This window comes from Charadrius vociferus, unplaced genomic scaffold (genome assembly GCF_000708025.1).
Source record: "Charadrius vociferus isolate BGI_N301 unplaced genomic scaffold, ASM70802v2 scaffold201, whole genome shotgun sequence".
NCBI classification, from domain to species: Eukaryota; Metazoa; Chordata; class Aves; order Charadriiformes; family Charadriidae; genus Charadrius; species Charadrius vociferus.
Window position 1 is genome coordinate 434,573 of NW_009646936.1, and position 18,977 is coordinate 453,549.

Sequence of the window (18,977 nt, forward strand, 5' to 3'; positions counted from 1 at the left end):
TGGGGCTGGGGCTGGCAGGCGCCGAGGGCTGCGTGTGCATGTATGGCGTGTGCGGTCGATGTGAGAAAATCTTGCCACGAAGTGGTTAAAAGTTCCTTCCCCCCAGCTTTCTCTGGCTGCACCTAACTGTAACACCACCCCGTGGTTAAGCCTAACCACGTACTTTTAACTGAGGCTATTGATTACACAGTATCGCGATTAAAAAAAATCTGGAGGTGATGCCGGCGGGCAGCATTCCGCCTCAAGGGAGCACGATTTTAATAGGAAAATGGTTTTAAAATAATTCGCCAGGCATTGATCGGCCACTTTGGTTTAAAAGTGTTTCGTAAGTCTCCTGAAGAAAGTAAAAATTCTCCCAAACACTTCAGATGACTACAAGATTGGGAGGTCAGCAGAACTATCATGGGCGGGACTGCCAACAGAGGAAACCATGCGGAGTTAGGGTAATGAAAACATCTTTAAGTAACATAAATAAAGGTGAGGTTTGGCTGCCTGAAGGCTCCCTGGGCAAAGTTTACAGCACTGCCATCTGATTTCCAGCAAAAGGAAAGGCAAGTACAGCAAGAGTATCTTGCGTTCAGAGCGCTATGTAAGGGCTGGGCAGCTTTTATTTCCAGGTAAGCTTGGATGATTGACTTGATTTCGCTGTAGTTCAGCTTAATCGAAAGAGAGATTCCTCCCTTTCTCTTAGCCCTGTATGGCCTGCTCTTACTGATTGCAAGCTTTCAGGGCAAAGATGCTCCCTTTGCAGGGAGGTACAGTAATAAAACAGGCCAGAATCTCAGTCAAAGCCTTTAACACTGACACAAATTATAATAGCTGGAAAGTAATGTAAACAAAGGAGGAAAAGAAAAGCAAATACCGAAAAGGTTGGTTGGTTGATTGTGAAAAAAAGATGTGCTAGAAGGGGATGGTAGAGATTGAAGTCATTCGGTTACAGATTTAGCCTGTTTTCTCTGTGCTTAATGTGCCTGACCTCTTTTTGAACCCTTCTGGGAAGAGTGACTCAACCCTGTCAGTCTAGCAGCACTCTTCTACTGAAACCCTCTGCTCCCCAAACTTCACTTTGGGATTTCCCTGGTGCCAGGCCTGTGCTGAGACACAGATTCTTTAATAATGATGTCTGAAGCCGATGGAGGAATTTAATGGAGGAATTTCAGTCATGCACTGTGGAGCGTTTCTGGTGGCAGGTAGCCAAGCAGGTAGCTGGGAAAGCCATTGGCAGTTTCTAACTGTGAAAATTAAATAGCAAAACAGCATGTCCAGAAGGCATGTTAATTTTGGTGGCATCTCTGATTCATGCATTAATGAGATTTTGATTCACAGAAGAAACTAAGGTCTATTAAAGAGCAACTCAAAACATGAATTCTGAAGCGGGGTTTCCATCTACCCTAGCACTGAAAGACAAGTATTTACTGTAATTGTTAGAGAAATCCCATAACTTATCATGTGTGTTTTCCCTCTGCCAAACCAGACAGGAAACTTGCAGGCTTTTGGTTTTAGTCCAGCTGATCTCTCTTCTACCCTGAGCTTCCTATCAAATCAAAGCCTAATAAATTACTGTCTTACAGTCTAGCAGGCTGTTAGGAGGGAAGTGAAAATGACTGGTTGTGCCTTCATGAACAAAAGGTTAATGAAAAATGTGGTTTTCACTGTCAGTGGATGAGGGATGACTTCTTAAAACTGGTAGCTTAGGGAAAGCTCAAGAGAGAACTGAAAATAAATAGTGATTTAATGAAAACTGAGAGAAGAGATAACTGGAGTCAATGCAACATCTGATTCTATCAATCAGCTCCAAAAGAAAAATACTATTAATTAACTCAGGAAATCTCTAGAACCTACAGGAGTTCAGAGATAATTATGTATATTGCTGTCTTTTCTTTGAGCTTAGGTAGCAAAAAGCAAAGTTAGTGCCAAATGAGAAAGTAAGGGATAAATTAATTTTTTTTTGCTGGTCCCTTTCCCCCACTAAAAGCTATCAACGTCAGAAAGTGAAAGGTAGCAAGGGAAGGTAAAAGGAAATACATTTCAGAGGAGAAATAGAATCATAGAATGGTTTAGGTTGGAAAGGACCTTGAAGATCATCGAGTTCCAACCCCCCTGCCATGGGCAGGGACACCTGCCACCAGACCAGGTTGCCCAAGGCCACGTCCAGCCTGGCCTTGAACACCTCCAGGGCTGGGGCCTCAACAACCTCTCTGGGCAACCTGTTCCAGTGCCTTACCACCCTCAAAGTGAAAAACTTCTTCCTAATGTTTAATCTAAACCTGCCCTCTTCCAGTTTAAAGCCATTCCCCCTCATCCTATCACTACATGCCCTAGTAAAAAGTCCTTCCCCAGCTCTCCTGTAGGCCCCCTTTAGGTACTGGAAGGCCGCAATAAGATCTCCCGGGAGCCTTCTCTTCTCCAGGCTGAACAGCCCCAACTCTCTCAGCCTCTCCTCATAGGAGAGGTGCTCCAGCCCTCGGATCATCAATAAAAATAGCTCCATCTGTCACTGCAAATTACACGCTCTTAAAATCACTGTGAAGTCTTACATGTAGGAAAAAAGAAGATTTTTCATGGCACATAACTGCAATAGATTGACATAGTAAGTAGTTATGGGTGTATTTCACAAAGCAAACAATTTACTACTCTAAAATCCCAGCCTTGCCAGTTATTATATGTGGATGCTTGGGTTCACCCTTGTAAAACTGAAACCAACTCACCCATAAGAAGACAGCTAATCAATATCAAGGCATTCATTTTCCTGCAGCCAAATTTCTGGCACAGGATCTTGAAAAAGATTTGAATCCCCAAAAGGGAAGGAATTTCTCCAAAAATAACACATAGATAGAGGCGAAATGCATCCGTTGTAAAGACTTAGGGACACCTCATGCATCAGGTAGTGATCGGTAGGGAAACAATTTTGGGACCACAGTGGTCTAAGAGGGAAATCAACCACCTTCCTTGTGTTCTTCCCTCACCCCTCTTCTAGGCATCTCATGTAAGGAGCCATGGCTAACTCAGTTAAGAAACTAAAAAAAGGAAGACAATAAAAAAGAAGAATCCTCCATTCCACCTCCCATTTGAAAATGACCAAAAATATTTAAAAGGCACTGGAATTCATCTATGGTACTTACTCTGTCAATGTTTCCAGTAGTGTTATGTTGCTAATGTGCAAGAAACAACACAAATATACTGAGAATGGGAAACAAAAGTAAACACACGCAAGAAAGCCCACTCCTATTCAAACTAGACTTAAGCAAGTCTTAAACAAATTAAAGACTTATTTTGACAAAAGCCAGCTCTTCAAATATTTACCTCTCTACTTCCAACTCATGGTGTTTGCTGCGATGATTTTTAATCTTCCTGGAAGAGAAATGTAATTTGAGCTGTTTGATATTGGCCTAACATGCAAGAAAAAAAAATCATATAGGAAAACTATCCAGGTCTGTTCATACACGTTGCCTCCCCCTGCAAAATTTGCTGTGATAGCTCTACTAACTGTGGGAGAAAGTTGGAAACATCTGGACCTTCATCCGCAAACTGGGCCCTTTTGGAAGTAGATGGAAGGGTGTTTAGGCACATAAAGGTGCATCTCCAATTTAGCAAGACATCTTGGTTCTATTAAAAGTTCCACTCCCACTGGGACTTTCAGTAACCAGAATGTTCTGGTCCCCAGCACCCCACAGACTAAGCCTTCTGCAGCTCTGTTCTGTTCACAAGGGGTTTGTGATGAGAGCCATCATTGCATAGCAGATGGCTGAAGACATTAAGCTCTTTATCTTCCCATGCTCTTATTCCCAACCTGTAAAGGCAGAGGTGCTACCATTAAATAGTTTTAAAGTTAAAAAAAAATCACAAGATTAAAAAAGATGCTCTTAATATCTTGATGTTGGAGATAAAGATTATGTTGCGTTTTTGCATCCAGACATCCCATATATACCATCCTCTGTCTTTGAATGTATGAGAGAGTGAACAAATACTTTATCTACTCACAAATGCATGGAAAGAGGTGATTTGGGGTGGTGCTAAAGGGCTGATAAACATCTGTTTATTCTCTTCCTATTGTCCCCTGACACAGCCACCTAAGTCGTGTTTCCCCATTTGACAGCTCTCTTCCCTGTCAGTCATTCTGCTCTGGTGAGGCCACATCTGGAGTATTGGGTCCAGTTGTGGGCTCCCCAGTTCAAGAAAGGCAGGGAACTACTGGAGAGAGTCCAGCAAAGGGTTACAAAGATGATCAAGGGAATGGAGCATCTCCGTTGTGAGGAAAAGCCGAGAGACCTGGGTCTGTTTAGCCTGGAGAAGACTGAGAGGGGATCTTATCAATGCTTATAAATATCCAAAGGGCAGGTGTCAAGAGGATGGGGCCAGACACTTTTCAGTGGAGCCCAGCAACAGGACAAGGGGCAGCAGGCACAAACCGGGACACAAGAAATTCCATCTCAAAATGAGGAAAAACTTCTTACCTTAGGGTGACAGAGCACTGAAACAGGCTGCCCAGAGAGGTTCTGGAGTCGACTTCTGTGGAGATACTTAAAACCTGCCTGGGATGCGTTCCTGTGCATCCTGCTCTAGGTAAACCTGCCTTGGCAGGGGGGTTGGACTAGATGATCTCTGAAGGTCCCTTCCAACCCAAACCATTCTGTGACTCTGTGTGATCCTTTAGCACCTATATCTCTCCCAACTGCGTTTATGATCCTCCAGCTGCTGCAGGACCCATTTCTGATGTTTCCTCTCAAAAAAGGTGAGGGAGGACAAAAGAGAAAAGAATCCAAAACTGGAAAAGAGGAGACAGGAAAGCAACCGGGAGAAAAGGCATGCACAAACTGCTGCACAACCAGTGGGCATCATGGTGGTTGGGCTGCAGCGATGCCTGCACTCAGAAGGAAATGCTGGGTAGAATGACCTCCACCCTGCAGGGACACATGAGCACCCGCAGCTCCCACCAGTGCCTGACCCTGCTCTGACCTCAGGGAGTGTGAGAAATGCTTGAGTTTGCACGTGGCCCTGCAAACTTGGTACTCTGGCGATTCTGGCAGGAGGAGGTCAATGAGACATGTGGTAAGGTAGGCACGTGGGCACAGGTTTTCCAGGCCAGCACCTTGAGGAGTCTGACTTCTCACCAGCTCTTTGCTAAGCCTGATATTCTTCGTCATCTCTCAGAAATTAGCAACTCGGACAATGAGATAGATGCATGCTAGTTTGGGAATTCGTTAATTGAGTGCCACCATGGAGAAAGGCTCGGCTGCTGACTGAAGGGGATTCCCACAGGGTTACACAACCAGAAAACACCCGAGTCATGTGAAGTAAGGTTTTAAAGACCAGCCCTCTCCACAGGGGAAAAATGTTACGTTATTTCTCTGAGCTGTTCTGAGGTACATTTATAAAGTGAAAAAGAGAGTTAAGGAAGTTATGTCACGCCTCAAAAGAGATTTGCTTTGTGCTTTGGCTGGTTTCTGAGTTTTAATGGGAAAGTTGGTGCTGTCCTGCTTTGCATTTCGATCTTGTCACACAGGGAAATGTTTTTAATCACAAGATGTATCAGTTAGCAGTTACTATGCAGACAAAAAGTAGGAAACATTTTTACTTCTTTAGTATTTAACACAAATGTATTACAGCGGGAGCTTGGCCTCGCTAAACTCTCTGTAGGCTCTCTTCTCTCCCACTCACAGCCACAGCAGTAACCTGTACTCTTATGAGGTTTGGGTTATGCTGTTTCTGCTTGTCAAAAGGAGAGAAGACGGAGAGATCAGGAAGGAAAAAAGAAACACCTTCCTCCCTTGATCTTGTTTGCATATTCTGAATTGGAGAATTATTTAGGATGTTTACTAGTGAAGTAAGCAACTAGAATAGGTTTACCTAGAGGCCAACGCATTTGAGCCCATTGTGGTATGTGCCTTTCAGCATGCTGTGGTGCTTAAATTAAAAAAAAAAAAGTTTTCATGATTCATTTACAGTAACTGTCTGATGAAATAAAGTCTCCAAGAAACAGAGAGGAAGTATAATCAGTTAGTCACGGCATGCCTACTTACAGCAGTTTACATAAGCAGCAGAAACAGAGATGTGCTTATGTGGATAGCTAAACACCCCATATCTGCTGTAGGTAAACTTGTCTCCCAGATCATTATTCCTAAGACAAGACATGTCTTGATGTCTGAAATTGATCATTAATTTAAGATGCCTGGGCTTGTTGTTGATAGTTGTAAATAGTTGTATTAACAAAAAGATCACAGTGACAGAAAAAAAACCACAAGTTCCTCAAGTATTGACATTTAGAAGCAGAATTGTTTGGAAGATAGAGTTTTTGGTGTGGGGATTTTCAAGGGGATGGGGTAGGAGGTTAAAACAGATTAATTCCATAAGTCATTCTTCTTTGAAGAGCGCACCCTAAGGCACATTGCCTAATCAAATATTATTTCTGGTAATGGAAGGCTTGCAGCACTGGGACATGACTCTAGAAACTGCTAGAAAACATGAGGATCCCACAACAGCTACATGTAAATAACTCATCTTTCTCCTTTGAGTTCTCACCTAACATATACATTTATATTGTGGGCAAATACCAGCAGTGACCACATTAAAATGCCTGGGAGAGAGTCCCCAGCTTCATACCTGAACAAAAGCCAGGCTGGCTGCACGGTCGGCTGCACTGTAGAGAGGAGGCTGTGTCCCCTCTCTGGCTCATGGCACTGGTCCAGCCCACTGGCCTGGCTGATTTGACACAACTCTGCTTGGGGTTAGTTGAACCGATGTATCCCGGCACCACATAGTTACTAGGTCCAACACAAGGGAGCGAGGAAGGAGTTGGGAAGTGATAAAGGTTTGAGGCTGGGGTAGAAGAGAAGAAGCACTCATCCAGGCTGACAGCTGTAAAATCAGCTCTTCTGTAAGGTCAAATGTCAACCTGCAGGACTGCCTTACCCTTAGCAACTTCCCTCTGATGCTTGAATGCAGATGCTTACTGAAAAGCACGAGTGGAGATATATGACACAACCTTCTGAATCTCATCTATTACTGGAATTTCAAATGGATGTTGCAAACACCACTCAGGCCCTTGATGAACAAAATCCTAATCAGACTTTGAGACTCTGTCTTGGCTCCCGTTTGGTAAGCAGCTTTCCACAGGGACATCCTCCTCGGGGCACAGATGAGGACAGTTAAATCCCCTTGTCTTCAGGCTATGCCAAAGCATGCCTAAAGTAAGAGAAGGCTCACAAGTAGGGCTTTGACTTTTGTAAGACTTCAGAAGAAAACATGTGGATTCACTCAAACCAGATGATTAAATTCTGATCAATGAAGATGATCAAGCGTTAGGTTCCATGTGAAATTTGATCTCAGATAATTAGCTCTAAAAAAAAGAGGAAGAAGGAAAAAAAAAAAGACTAACGGGGTTTGGCCTCAGGGCCTGAATCTCTCGAACCCATCTAATGGAAATAACTGCTACCAAAAAGGCAGACATCACAAATAAACAAAGGTGGAAACAAGCTGCTCAAAGTGTTTTCTCACGCAGGATGACTGAGGCCATGCAGCTGCTGGCTGCCATTGCATTGCTTCTCTCTCCTTATGTATTTTGATCCTTTTTGGCCTGTATTAAGTAACAGGAAACTAGTTGCTTTTCTCAGGGGTTTTGGTTGTATTGTTTTGTTTTGTTTTGCTTTGTTTTTTTTTTCCCCTGCCAGTTTAGTGCATTGTAAAGGCTCTAGTGAAACTAGCTCTGGCATAAGAGAAAGAGTGCAACTGCAGTCTGGGGAACTGTGAGAGCCAGCAGGTAGGTTGGCTTAGGGTGCTGTGAAACGACAGCCTGTGTTAAAATCCTGGTAAGAAACTGGGTCCTTCACAGGAAGAGTCTAGATAAGCCTTGCAAAAACCACCTCATAGTTGAACAGAGCTAAACAGAATGGGGAATGAAAAGTCAACGAAGCTGTCAAAGGACTTCTGTTTACTTCATACAGAAAAACGAGAGTTTTTCCAGATTCCAAATTGCAACCCAAATGGAAGAGAAACAAGCATTGCAGATAGGGACGTAACTGAACCTCAGTCTGTGAATATCAGCTGTTTTGCTTTATAGGCTTTTCTGGGGCAGAGTTGCTTGCTGTTAAGCAAATTTTTTTTTGAGGAATAGGAGGAGAATTGCATGATTATATTTGTCCAAGTGATGAGGTACAAGCTAAGATTCAGGTGAAGAATTTGGCCTGGCAAATTGACAGAAGATCTGGAAGCAAAAACAGACCTAGTTTTTCACATGGTGAGCCTTATGACATCCCGATACCAAAGCTCTGTGGGCCCTATGAGTGCCCGCAGAGCCCACTCCTGTCCTGACTTAACCATATTTGGTCACAAAAGACTTGGGGAGAATTCACATCTCAGCTTTTCCAAATCAGAATGGCTGAACACAGCCAAGACCAGTTTGCAATTTTTATTGGCCTCTGAGGCAAAGATCTGGGTCTTTAGTTGTCCATAGCTGTGAAATGTGCTTTAAAACAAGCAAACATTTTCTGAATGCCCAGTTTGGCAAGGAAAAGCTCTCACAAAGTCCATCAGTGAAACTCAGTCTCTGGGTGCTAAATAGATCCAATAGTTGACTACTGTTATACTACTTTGGTTAAGGGGATCACGCTCCACTTTGCTGTCTGTGTAACAGGGTGATATTATGTACCATGCCCTGAATATGATGCCCTGGGACGTGGGGAAGAAATATTTGACAGGCTTTAACTGCAGGCACGCTGGTTGCAGCATAACTGTCTTCTAAAGCATAGAGGGCTCAAGTGCTCAGTCTCGCAAGGTGTATTCCCAAGGAAACAAAGCAGCTATGCAAGTGGCAAACTAAGGAGTAGGAGGGGAGCGAAACAGAGACAGGACTTTCAAGATAACATTGAGTTTATCGTTTTCTGAGGTGAGGAATCTCTGTGAGCTGATCATCCCAAAGACTGTGCATTCGTGGAAAGATAAAGAGAGGGATGCGACTCTAAATTGGGAAAGGTTTGGTACCACCAAGATACTTCTGATACAAGACTTAGATAAATACACAGCTTGAAGACTGCAAAGAGAGGGATGCGACTGTAAATTAGGAAAGGTTTGGTACCACTATGAAGCAAAGATACTTCTGATACAAGGCTTAGATAAATACACAGCTTGAAGACTGAGATGTGAATTAATCCCTTTACTGAAAGGGATTACAGATGCTAGAATAACTGTACCAAATTTTAAAATATGTAGATAAAAGCACTTAGGTTCCTGAGATCTAAAATAAGCCTTGAACCACCACTCTTTCAGGAAGTAACCAGGAAATAGTGACTGTTACACCTCTTTCTTTGAAGGTGAATAGGAACTGAAGCTGTCACTCAGGCTGAGCAATATTGCTTATGAGAATCTCCTCCGACAGGAGATTGAGTAAGGTCCCTGAAAAAAACCGAGGCAAGATCAGTTTGGAAGTAGTAATGCTTTAAGTTAGTTCTAGACATCATAACCAAATGCCATATATTTGCCCAATATTATAATCTGCCAAGTGTGATTAGATATTTTCTGCAACATCCTTTGAGGATGGTAACTTTGGGGACTCTACAGGGGAACTGGTGACTAAAGCTGGGAAAACTGTATTGATTTGTGTCCTTTAGGTTACTCCCAAAAACTCTTTAGATTCAAGGGCTGCAGTGCAAATATGGCTGAACTAATTTGATGCGTTAATGAAAACTGTACTTACATCTCAGAGGCTTCTCTATGAGAAAGTTTTCACAAAAGAGCGAAACACAGTATGGGCAGAAAGTGGTTTTCCTCCTGGAGGTAGGATTCAAGATCTTAAAATTTTTCTGGAAAAACCTTGGTTAAACAAAGCACTTAATTCCAATTGCTAGATATTATTTTCTGCAAATAGTAAGTCCTCAGCACTTAAAACCAGAAATTTGTGGCCAAGAATGTCTCTGAAGGACAACTGATATCGCAGTTGATCTAGCAGGGAAGCTGAAGGCACTGGGAGAACCCAACTGTCTGCCAAAGATGCATCCAGACCTCTAGTATCTGATAGAGACTTTGTAGAGTTTCTCTGCAATGTAAACAGATTGATCCTATGACTAGAAAAAGGACACTGCCTTAAGCATAGGCAGTGGCATTCCTTTACGGCCTCTGACAGAGGGACAAGGAGCATTACTTGAGCCATTTGCCTTTGCCTCCAATCATGTGTGAGCAGATAGGAAATGACAGCTGTTGATATAACACAAAAGGACCTGGAGCTCTGGTGACCCTCTTCTGTAGTCACTGTAGGAAGAGAAATAACGGAGCAAAGGTGAGGGAACTATCAGAGATCTCATGCTGCTTCTGGGGTAGGTGAGATCTGGTTTTCTGATGAAGAATACTCTGAGGTGACCCCGGAGAATGAAGAAAGTTTCCTTGCTGTTTTCTGGAGAGAGCGCCACAGAAACCTTAGTCTCGACTGCTAGTGGCTACCATCATCGCTTGCATGCTCGGCCTTCAGTTGAAAAGCCAGGCTGGTAATACCAACACATGCCTTATGTTCTTTGTCAAAGCAGTAAAGGAAATGGCAGTGGCTCTGCGGGAGAGGAGACCCTTCCACTACAAGAAACGTGTCTACAGGCAGCCAGAGTTTCAGAGCAGCATACGGAACCCGTGCAGAAGAAACAGTATGAAAAGAAAGGGGGGGATGAGGGAAGACTGGTCATACCAGAGAAGTGAGTAAGCTTTTGGAGGTCAACAAGGGCCTTACCAAAAAATAAGGCAGTTTGCTAGGAAGGCACGAAGGGAAATTTGCTATGACTCAGTAAGAAGTTCAGAAGAACTGAAAGGAGGTGCATGCTGCTCCTTTTATAAACACATAGGGCATGTATGGACAGGAATGATTGATGCAGCCAGGGTAGAGAATATTCTAGCCAGTACCGCATGTATGTAGAGGTTGCTTGGTGTGACTGCGAACCTGGGTGTGTATTTGAAGGAGAATTTAGATTGTATCCCATTTATACATTTATAACCTTGATGCTAACACAAGTTAGAAAAAAGGAGCATGGCCCAAGTCCTGCAGACTGAGCTGCAGTGAAAAAATCATAGACATTTTCTGGGGTTTCATTTGCAGGAATAGGGCCTGTAAACTCAAAGGAGGAAATGAACTCCTAAAAACTTTCAGTGGAAAACAATGCTCAAGAGGAAGGCAGATGCACCAGTGTATGTATGCATGTATGTACGCCACCCACATTTATTGAGAAGTGATGATTTAAGAAAAATCTTTCTGAGCCTCTCATGGAAAGATTTACCATTTTTGAGGTATGTCACTCCCATAGGGGAAAGACACAAAACTACTAACATCTTTTTTTTTTTTCAGCTTTCCAACTATGAACTTTCTTGTGTGTATTTTACTTCAACACAAAAAGATTAGAAACTGTGTGCTCATGATGATCTTTATCACATGCGGGAAGGAAGAGATATGCTATCATACAGAGCTATGAAATCCACCCCCCACCCCCCTTTTATTTCCCCTTCTGGCCTTTCAAAAAAAACTCAAGTTGCATAAGAGCACAGGGCCGGGTATGGACAGGTTTGACAGCGGAGATGACTGGAGGGTAGCACCATAGGCCCTACCAGGGCACTAACAAGAAGAGTTCACCTAGCAGGAATTTTTCTGGCAAGTTTACGCATACATTTTACATGCACAGTAAAAGACCTTTTGGCTCAAAATGCCACCAGGCTCCTTTCTTGGGATATCAAGCAGGGTCTTGCGGCTAGACCTTTTCCAGGATTGCTTATATGACAGCCTCCCTCAAATGTCTAGACATTTAGGAGCTGAGTATGTGTTTGTTTTGTATATTATGAAATTAATCTTCTCAGTGTAAAGGTAAGTAGAAGGAGAGTGTCTGCTCCTTTGAGGGTATCTGGTCCAGGAACTATTTCGGCAAGGTTACCTGATCAGGGACCTTGTCACTTAGGAAACTAGGGGAAAAAGAGGAAAACCAGAAACAGAGTATACAGAGGCACAGACCTGACAAAACCAGCCTCGCCACTCACCCTGATAGATGGGCTCTCCAGAAACTGCAGGTACCTCTGCCAGGAATGGGAAGTCCCAACCTGAAATTTGTAACTGATCAAGATTGTGAACCAGGGGGATCCCAGACACCCAGCTGGGATGTGTTCGGTAATCAACAGAGCTGTACAAACCCATGAGAGGAATTGCAGAGGGAAAGGGAAGCGGGAAAGAACAAAGAGGGGGTTAGACAGAAAAGGGTATAAAAGGGACTGGTTTCATGTAAAACAGGGCCAGTCTGTATGCTTGCCTGGCTGAGCCCTGTGCCTAATCACTGCAGGCTGTCCTATCTACTTGTATCTCATTATTAAATCTTTTCTTAACTATTTATTTCTCACTGTAATCACATTCTCTAGCCCGGGTGTATGCATACAGCAAGGACTAAGTGCCAACTACTGGTGAGAGCTCTGTGTGTGTGCGAGTGGATGTGACACCAGCTCCTGGAGTCAGCCACGAGGTGTGGTGTCAGCTACTGGAATAGTGGTCTTTAACCTCCAGCCACTAGGCGGGAATGGTGTGTGTCCTCAAAACCAGCTCCTTGTGGGTGCTAGCGAGTGAGGAGCTCAGTGCTGGCGGCCGGAGCAGGACTGTGGGTCACAGCCTGTGTGCCTGGTGCTGGCAGCTGGCAGTGGCAGGAAGGGGGGAAATAACATGTCTGTATCTTCCCTAATCCTGGTGGTGCACGGGCTGTACGTGTGTGTTCGCTAGCACACTCTAAGCTGGACTAGCCAGCAAGATGGGGGGGCCTCGGGTATCAGGCAGGCAACAGTTCATGCTGGTATGCAGGGGAACTTGCGAATGTGGAGTGCCAGTGGGACAGGAGTGTGTGAGTGAATGTGTTTGCACTCCATCATCCAGCTGGAGTAGCCAGGGAGCTAGTAAGAAGCAGGTACGAGGGCCTGGGAGCAGGGCAGGGGTGTACCAAGAAGACAGAGGGGCTGTGCCGGTACTTGGAGGATCAATGAATGCATGTGCGCTTTCACGAGTGAGATTCTATCTCTACCAGCTGAGGAGGAGGAAGAGGACTTGGCTGTCCATGCTTTATGATAGTCCTGTATGTAGGAGTATCTTGTCTGTGGCAGTCTGTGTAACCAGTCATAGAATCATAGAATGGTTTAGGTTGGAAAGGCCCTTGAAGATCATCGAGTTCCACCCCCCCTGCCATAGACAGAGACACCTCCCACTAGACCAGGTTGCCCAAGGCCAGGTCCAGCCTGGCCTTGAACACCTCCAGGGATGGGGCCTCAACAATCTCTCTGGGCAACCTGTTCCAGTGCCTTACCTCCCTCAAAGTGAAAAACTTCTTCCTAATGTTTAATCTAAACCTGCCCTCTTCCAGTTTAAAGCCATTCCCCCTCATCCTATCACTACAAGCCCTAATAAAAAGTCCTTCCCCAGCTCTCCTGTAGGCCCCCTTTAGGTACTGGAAGGCCGCAATAAGATCTCCCGGGAGCCTTCTCTTCTCCAGGCTGAACAGCCCCAACTCTCTCAGCCTCTCCTCATAGGAGAGGTGCTCCAGCCCTTGGATCATCATGTCGGTGTCCTCTGTGTGTATGCTCTTAGGACACGTGCTCAGCTTTGCTACTGGCTGAACCTGCAAACAGGAGAGAATTAGCCACATCTCTTAGCCTGGGCAGAGGCCCCAGGTCCCTGGGCTGGGCTCCAGTGGCCCGGCAGGAGGGAGTCCTTAGACAGAGCACCTGGAGAAGGGTAAAAAAATACAGAAATTCGCAAAGCTAACAATGAACTATACACATGAAACCTATTACAGTATTAATGAATACAGAAATTTTGTTTCCTTTGTCATACACCTTGTGGCACACTGCAAATCATTTCACAAACAATAACTGAACATTTTTTTGGGAAGGGACCTCTTTCTTCAGTTTTACTGCATTACTAGAACATGCTACCTTGGCTTTTCTGTAGAAATGCTAATCAAACCCCTCTTTCACACACCCACCCCCTCCAACCCAAGGAAACACCAGTGCTGAAACAGAAGGGCTGAGAAGTGTTTATAAGTATCAGCTAATATGGATATACCTATCGACCAGTCTAACCTAGTTTAAAAGCGCAAGACTCTGGGATTCTGTGCTAGAGGGAATGGATTTTGGACATTTACTTCAAGACGAGTTAATATCAGAGTCCTCAGTGGGTATCCTCAAAGAAACAATGCTGGAGGGTCCATTAATGAGGCAAAAGTCTTACGAGTCAGCATAAAAACTGGCAATACATGCCTAAACAGCCACATGATGTTCAAATAATTGACAGACAGCTGTGGCCTTCTCTCCATTTGGTATAATGGACTAATAATAACCTTTTTGTTGTTGATACTTATGTGCAGAACGCAGAGACAATTGCCATACATGAAATAGGGGTTTCTTTCAGAAGTCATTAGTTAGAAATGTTTTTAAAAAAAGTTTAAAAGTGTTTTTAAACAGAGTTATACCTTTATACACTGACCTTGAATCTCATTTGAAAATAGAGGAGAGAAAAAAAAATAAAAAAATCAGTATTCTGATAAACTTTAAATCAACAGCTTTACATGACTACACAGTCAGTCATTTACAAATATATACATGGATTACAAGGATCTAAGGATAAGGTCACTGTGGCAGAAAATTACTGGCTAAATAGTTTGGATATTTTAATTTGAAATAGTCTCCTTTTAAGAGACTCTTTAATTAATCTGAAAGAAAAAAAAAATTTACAAGGCTATTAGAATATTGCCCCTGTTCTTGTTCCATCACAACTCTTGGGTGAGGATTTTAAATTTGCTGTTACAAGACCAGCAGAGGGAGCACAAAACATTAGGTACCAACACTGCTTCTAGAAAAGCTATGCCAGGAAAAAACAATCACTTTTCATGTGATTGGCTACCAATACCTGGCAGGTTTAGTAAATAAATGACATTCAGTGAGGAAAAGGGAATATAGTTACTGGAAACTAAGCAAAGCTGCCACTGACACCATTTTCTTTTTGAATATGCTTTGGCCTTTGCTGTCTTGGGAAAAAGGCATCAGCAAGGCAACAGAATTGGATCTGGTATTAATTACAAGGTTATTTCTTTTATTGCCACAAGCCGATCCATCAGAAATTTTCCAGGCTTACCTGCAACTCTAACAAACTGATTGTCAGGAGGACTATGCCATGTCTGGTACTCCTCTAGCTTAAGTTTAATTGCTCAGCACTGAGAATGATTATTTTCAGGTGACTGTTTATCAACAACCTCATGGTTTGAAATTTGCTGCAATTATACTTTTAATGGGGCCTTGACACAACATCTAAAAAAAAAAAAAAAAACAGAACAAAAAGTGGCTTAGTTAACTTCTTAAATGTTTTGCAATACTGTCCAAAAAGAGAGAATCACAGAAGTGTTGAGGTTGGAAGGCACCTCTGGAGGGCATCTGCTCCAATGCCCCTGCTCAAGCAGGGCCACCTATGGCAGGGTGCCCAGGACCATGTCCAGATGGCTTCTGAATATCTCCAGGGATGGAGATTCCACAGCTTCTCTGGGCAACCTGTGCCTGTGCTGGGTCACCCGTGCAGTAAAAAAGTGTTTCCTGATGTTCAGAGAGAACCTCCTGTGTTTCAGTTTGTGCCCATTGCCTCTGGTCCTGGCCCTGGGCACCACTGAGAAAAGCCCAGCTCTGTCCTCTTTGCACCCTCCCTTCAGGTATTTATACACATTGGTAAGATCTCCCAGAGCTTTCTCTTCTCCAGGCTGAACAGTCCCAGCCCTCTCAGCCCTTCCTTATAGAAGAGGTGCTCCAGTCCCTTCATCATCTCTATGGCCCTTCACTGGGCTCTCTCCAGTGTGTCCATGTCTCTCCTGTACTGGGGAGCCCAGACCTGGACACAGCGCTCCAGGTGTGGCCTCACCAGGGCTGAGTAAGTGTAGATCATTAAAAGTCATCAGTCCCTAAGAAAGACATATATGCCCCAAGACTCACCTCTGTTTCTTCATTTATATCAAATGCTCCATTACGAGCTACTACTATGCATATGAATTTCATCTTAACTGAAAATCACCACTGGCATGCATTCAAAAAAAATACTTGTACTGATAGGAAGAACATAGCCATCTACTGCAATTCCTCCTCTGCAGATCTCCTCTGCTTCCCACTGGCCAAAAGATACTGAACTCCTAGTAAAGTGAGAAATAATCCTACCGTCATACATCTTCAGATTTTCTTTCTTTGAAATAAAAGTCCCAATGTCAAACAGCAATACATAACATTTATAAATATGCCATTTATAAATATGTACCTCAGTACAAAGTACAGTCAAGTGCTAATGGCACCGCACAATTGTCGTTCAGTAAAGCATCCTTACAAAACCAATCCAATATCCCATAAAGATTTACCACCGAAGGGGTTCTCTGACTGTATTTTTACCTGTATGTTCTTACCCAGGTTTCAAGATCAAGCATATGATTTTGAAATGTTATATATAAAAACAATCCTAATAACAGAATCCATTCCAAAAGCAGAAGTCATGGGAAAGTCACAGCATGTATGACCCAATATGCAAAATCATTACCAGATGCTGGTTTCTTTTCAACTGACAATCCCATGACAGGAAACTTCTGCTTCATTGCCCCTTCCCACACTGACTCTTAAAGCTGATTATATTACATGTATTCCACAATATCAACACTGGTTAAGTGCCTCTAGTTTCAAAAACAATGGGTTTGATTAACTTGTTATTTTAACCATCAATACTGACAAATCCAGCTCTACCTTATCTAGCTGAAAGTATTCCATTATTAACAGGGCTGTGTCTCATCCCACTGAATAATTTCAGTGAAGAGTCAAGTGCAGATCCTCCTCAGACTTCTCCCAAATACCAAATAATGAAGATTAGCTTTCTATTGTTAGAAATGCTTTGAACAAGGAAAAAGAAAAACACTTCAGGGCTTTTTCATTAGAAAGACTTCGGAAATGGAAAAAAGACTTTTAAACAGAGTTCCTTTATGCACTGTAATAAACTGCTCTCAGAAGGTGAACTATAAAAGTTATGTCAAATTATTCTTCTAGCATTTCTGGATACATCTGAAATGTATCAGGATTAGATTGCCTCAGGTATTTAGGAACTTAATTTTCCAGTTCAAGTATTAGATATTATATAAATAGAATGAGTATTTCCATCTTACAGCATTGGTTTTGCGCTTCTGGCACCACTGAAAAGAACTGAAACAAGATTTTCTGTAACCCATCTTATAATCAAGCTTCAAGCATACATATATATTCATTACCACTCGTTTGGTTCTACACTCCAAATTAAAACGTGGATTGCTTGCAAATTCAGAAACATTCACTGTTGACTGCTTTGCCATCATTTGAAATCTGACAGTGAGATCCTTCGCATTAAATAGCTTTCTTCCGGAGTGCTGAAACTCTACAAGGCCAACAAAATCTTGTGTCACAGGAAAGAGTTATCAAAATAATTGCCCACAGCTGCTGAAATATCAAATGAAACATTTTCCCTAGATTAGGAGGGAAAACCAAAACAAAAACAAAACCCTAAACCCCACCACACCTTACTTCAGAAAACGTGTTTAGAATAGCTTCACTTCTGAAAATCCCTCAAATGAAAATATGTCCCCAAACCCTACTGTACGTCACAAATAAGAAAAACAGACTGAAACTGAAGTTGTCCATGAGAAAAAACATCCAGGAATGGATGGAGAGACCACACAAATACAGACAACTTCATACCGTCTTTCCTTTAAGTTATCTCGCAACAATTCACAGACCGAAGCTGTTTACCAAAGACCACAATGACTGGAACACTCTCACATTCAGTGTTTTCATTTTAAGCCCCAATTCAGAAAATAAATTAGCACTTTCTTTTTGATTTGTCTAAATAATGCAACACTCCCATGTAAATCCTAATTGAATTTATATATGATAGGCTTCACATTGGGTTTTTTAGGAAGGACAGTAACTGAAGACTCGTGGGATATACAGTATAGCTTCAATGTCAGAAATGCATGGAATCAAGAAAGAGGTAAAGAAGTAAATGTGCAAAATTTATTATGTTCTTCAATGAACACAAGGACATAAAATTTATAAAATTAGATCACATCTTCAAAATTAAAAAATAATGTATAAACACCAACAGTTGCTTGCTACAATAAACAGCCCACATGAAGCTCAAAAGCAGTTTACACTAAATCAATTTCTTCATAAAAAAAATAAGCTACTTAAAAAAATTATGTCAGAAGAAGAAAGTGGTATGCAAATTGAAACATTATTGCAGCATATCCTTAGAATTTGTACATAGAAAAGTCTGTTGGCAAAATGAGACTAAGCTGAAAAAGCTTTGAATGATGAGTAGCCTCACCATTTGTTAAAAGGCATTTTCTAAATTCAACTTGGGTCCTTCTAATTACTGAAATAAGTTTCTTCCTTGTTAAAAGAGATTCGCATTTCTAAATATAATTCAATTAGAAGTAAATTTTTTACACTTCTGGTTATCCTGTCATGGGGGAAAAAAGTAATCAAGAATATGCCTCTTATCATGCACCATCATTAAAGTAACAGTTTTATTCAATTTCTTCTTGCAGTGTACATTTGGCTTGGTCACTTGTTCCTTTCTATCCTAAACGCAGTGCAAAACAGTCTGACCCAACCTCTATTTACAAAGAGCTCCCACGATTAATTTTTTCATTATAGTAAAATGAAGTGAACCTCCTTTCTGCCTTTTCTCCTCCCCACACTTGCCCAGATGACCGAGTGCTGTGGCAGAAGAGGACCCTGATGCAGGGACACAGACACATGAACAGGCAAGTGAGCACTGGGAGGGTCCAGCAGCCATGGCCACAAAGAATTCTACAAGGAGGCTCAGAGGAACCTCATTGAGGCTACTGTTAGTCTCTTTGCATCTTTTGCTCTGGACCCTCTGAGTCAAAAAGCGCTGCCCGTGAGGAGGCTGGAAGAGAATGTCAGAAAAGTATTTAAAATTG